This window comes from Macrobrachium nipponense, chromosome 4 (genome assembly GCF_015104395.2).
Source record: "Macrobrachium nipponense isolate FS-2020 chromosome 4, ASM1510439v2, whole genome shotgun sequence".
In the NCBI taxonomy this organism is placed as follows: Eukaryota; Metazoa; Arthropoda; class Malacostraca; order Decapoda; family Palaemonidae; genus Macrobrachium; species Macrobrachium nipponense.
The window spans coordinates 134,712,508-134,717,161 of record NC_061100.1 but is presented as its reverse complement, the minus strand read 5'-3'; the positions used below and the strand labels follow the sequence as shown (position 1 = coordinate 134,717,161).

General features: G+C 35.9%; 1 protein-coding gene across 2 annotated transcripts in view; it reads right to left on the bottom strand.

Moving 5' to 3' along the window:
- The window catches only part of LOC135211200 (trypsin-4-like), a 37,945-nt gene extending 37,554 nt beyond the window's left edge, over window positions 1–391 (bottom strand). The window contains exon 1 of one of the 2 annotated variants that reach the window (XM_064244424.1): window positions 277–391. The gene's annotated coding sequence lies outside the window, so the exon portion shown is untranslated. Of the gene's footprint in view, window positions 1–194 lie in introns of both variants that reach the window. The other variant, XM_064244425.1, reaches the window with a different exon arrangement.
- Window positions 392–4,654: the final 4,263 nt, after the last annotated feature.

The following is a 4,654-nucleotide window of genomic DNA, read 5'->3' as shown; positions in this document are numbered from 1 at the left end:
AAATGATGCAATGAAACAATCATTGAATAAATAACGATACGGCAACAAGCTTGTGTCATCCAAATCCTGAAAATACCTGTTCAGTGTCTTCATTCACTGACACATTCCTTATGTTTGTCCCAGAATGGTGATATCACCATTATTGTCTGTAGGGCACCAGAATAGTTCTTGATTATAACACTATATGTACTCACAGTTTAAGAATTAAAAGCACAGTAATATTAACGTCTTGATCTTAAGAGATGTTACACCGAGACTGGACTGCTACCCGATTACCTTGACAGGTGGACCATACGACCACGACCACTAGAGTAGACTGACTGAGTGAGAATCCTTTCCTCCTCCTATCCGAACTCAAGTCCGAACCAGTCATTTGTAGCCAGCCAGGGTTGGTTGCCAGCTAATAATAAGGACTCCGGAGAGCTTTATTTCACACCCACATGGAAGATGAATTAATGTAAAACAGTGTCATAAATGGACTATAGCGCTCTGGAAATTGTGGAAACATAACTCTATCCTGAAATAAATGAAAAAAGACCTGGTTCTCTGATTCTTGAAAATAAAAACCCAAGGTTTATGGCGAACTCCTCACCACTGCAGTTGCGTTCCTTTTCTCTTATTTATATACGTATATAAATATATACGTATATACAAATGAGAGAGAGGGAACGCAACTGCAGTGGTGTGGAGTTCGCCATAAACCTTGGATTTTTATTTCATTTTCAATAATCAGAGAACCAGGTCTTTTTTCATTTATTTCGGGATAGAGTTATATGTTTCCACAATTTCCAGAGCGCTATATTCCATCTATGACTGTTTTACATTAATTCATCTTCCATGTGAGTGTGAAGTGAAGCTCTCCTATATATATATATATATATATATATATATATATATATATATATATATATATATATATAGCATGTATGTATGTAAGTGAATATATGTAGGCTATACTTATAGCGTGGATTTTTGTATATGGCCTATACATAATATGAAGGCTCATAAAAGCAAAATAAAATTTATTAAGCCTCTATATTTCGATCATTGAGCATTGGTCCTCTTTTGGGAATACAGTGAGAGAAGGTGCTATAGAAGTACTGTATATAATTATGAGATCGAATAGCGTTTACAACGAACTAGTTTGCGCAAAATTAAGCAGACTTAATTTGAACACCAGACATTCCAGCCGGCTTTATTTTCCTTAAACCTGTTCAATCTAGATACTAATTCTAACCCCCAAGGCAGATATATATTGTCTCGCTATCCCCTTCCCCCCAATTTCCACAGAGAAGAGGGTCGTTGTATAATGGCCGAAATATTGTGGGTATAGAATTTCTTTATATCTTTTATGAAAATGTTAGGCTGAATTATAATATTACAGTAAGCAGTGGTACACACACACACACGCACGTATGTATGTATGTATGTATGATGTATTTATGTATGTATATATATATATATATATATATATTATATATATATATATATATATATATATATATATATATATGTGTGTGTGTGTGTGTGTGTGTGTGTGTGTGTGTGTATACATGAATTTCTCTTTACTGTAACACAACAGTATAATATGGAAATAAAAGACCCATAAAACACTATTTTAACGCTGCAACCAAAATAGTGTTTTATGGGCCTTTTATCTTCACACACACACACACACACACACACACACACATATATATATATATATATATATATACATATATATATATATATATATATATATATAGGTATATATATGAGTATTATTTCTTATGTCATCGAAAGCTTTTAGATAACTTAACACATAATAGCAGGCGCGCATTTCCGGAAACCAGACTCACGTAAATCGGTGTGGTCTTGCGTAAGAAGTGGAGACGAAAAATGACACATAAAACCAATCACATCTCATACGTTGCTTTCTAATTGAATCGGTCACTCTCGATCGGAGCCAACGTTTCATTTCTATTTTCTAGTAAGACGCAATTCGTCATTTAAAAACAGATTTGGGATAGAAGTTAGAACAATCTTAACTGAGAGATGAGACTTCAGAGACGGTGGGACCGGATGGCGCCAGGGAATCCCAAGTAACAGCGTCAACCCTACCTGAAACTTTTGCTGGAGATTATTAAAAAGAAAAAAAAAAATGCTGTAGATTTTTTTTTTAAATGCGGGAGACTTATAAATCCAAGGCAGATGTCATTATTTTAATATAATTCATCCAATAATTCTCAATGCATTGCATTTTATCTACTAAGAACATAGACGCATAATTTCGTGAATAAATACACCAGAATTAAAGAAAAATGCATATTTATATCCATATGGCAAAACGGCTGTGATTATAGCCTGTTGTACATATTATTGCATGTATTTTTGGGCAGAATATTATACAGTAATATCATTTTTGAACATATGTTGCTGATAGCTCTCACATGTAATTTACTTTTGGTTGATGCTCATAATAAGCCTTATGGGCGAACTCATTAGTTTTACAGGCAATAAGTGATTCTAGTGTCCCTTCAAAATTAAGACTGGCTCTCTGAGAGGTGACGTTCTTATTGACAACGCTGAACAAATACCCTTTCTTCATTTACATGAGCGTTACTGTGAGGTAAGGTCTGAACAAGCTTGGCAACCTTACTGAAGAAATAATTATATTAACTGAAAAATAGGCATTAGTAACGATTACGAATTTTGAAAAATAAAATGCGAAAGATTTTACCTAATTGCGGGAGAATCGAGTGCCAATGCGGAATATGGGAGACTCCCGCAAAATGCGGAAGGGTTGGTATGTCTGAGGATTCAATTTCTGGAATTACAGTTATTTTTTTTTCACCTAAGCTCGTTTTGAAATGAAATTAGACCAGTGAACACGGGAAGGCATTAATAAATTAAGGATTGCCATTCATTGTAACACGTCATACAGTCAGTCTTAAGATTAAAACAAATCAGTACTAATCGCTCGAGTCAACTTTTTCCATCTATTTCGATTCCTTGCATCTTCTTCCCCCAGTCCCACCTCACCCAAATCCCACCCCACCACATCCATCCACCTAATCTGCTGACGGCCCCCAACACTATTGCTCCCCATCACTGGCATCATTCTTAGCTCTCTTGATTGGTTCCACGTCTTCTGTTCTCATTACACGGTCATAGGTTCTCAGACGAACTTCTCTAGCTTTCTCCTTTATATTACATATTGGTACCCCGGCCCGTAACTAGATTTCTTAAGGAGGCGGGGGGTCGTTTTTTCCCAAAACTGGACCTTTTCTTCTATAAATGTGATTGCATATAGGTATATACAAGATGAAATACTTGAAAATGTTATTTTAGTTAGATTGAGAAGAAAAATTGGGTATGCGGTCTATGTCCTTCTACCCGATTAGATGTTATTCAAAGTACTGACTTTGGTTAACAGAATTTTACTTATAATGTTGAAAGTGCACTGAAATTCAAGAATATTTCTTCTTCAGTTTTATTGATTGATTATTTATTATGTTAACAATAACATGCATATTACTTTTGTTATATTATATACTTTGACTTAACAAAACAAAAACAAAATTATTATTCATTACTTTGTAAATACAGTTCAATGAAAAGGATAGTCACAGCAAATATGGACTTCCAGAAATTTAGGGGGGTCGTTCGACCCACCAACACCCCACCCCAACCCCACCCTCGGTACGGGCCTGGTACTACTACACATTCCTTGACTCTCCCTCCTTTCCAGTAGTGATATTCCAGCTATCCATCTCACCATCCTCATCTCGGTTCTTTCCAACAGTCCTCCTCTTTCCTCGTAAGTGCCCAACCTCCACAGGGAATGCCTGTCTCCTCATATTGTGTCTGTAGGCTACAGTGGTTCTTGCCCCATTCATACAGCATCTTCACTAACCTTACCAACGTCTCTGGCACCCCTCTCTTTCTCAAACACCAATAGACTACTTTTCTTGATACCCTGTCATATGCTTTTTCACAAAACACATGTAAACTTTCCTGTTTCCTTCTAGATACTTCTCTTGGACTTGTCTTACTATAAAAATAACATCCACTGTGTTCTTTCTTTCATAAACGCAAACTGCTGCTCATGTATATTTATCAACTCTCTTAACCTTCGGTACCTTCCTTCTGCTAATCTTTCTAGATTCTTGAATACATGTTCCAAAAGCTTTATTCCTCTGTAGTTCCCACAATTTAACACGTCTCCATTTTATTTATAAATTTTAATCATCCAAATGTCATTCCAGTCCCTTGGCATTTCCTCTATAACCCAGATCTTCTCCAATAGTGTGTGCACCCACTCTTTGCCTAGATTTCCCAATGCTTTAATCATTTCTGTTGTTACCTTTGACTTTCCTGAACGTTAGTGGCGGGATTTAATGAGGGTGCTGTAACATACAATTATTCCGTCTACTACTACTACTACTACTACTACTATAATTCTTAACCCGAACTATTGTCATCTAGCGAATTGGCATGTTTGTGCTGAGACAAAAAATGCAAATTTTTAAAATTTCTTACTTTACTGCCCAGCATACAATGACATTAGAAATAGATATAGTTTTGTGCAGCAATCATATCAGGAAAATATAGATGAATTGACAGCTAATATACCCTTATTTGTAGATGTACGGAGGGGGGAAGTGGAGCA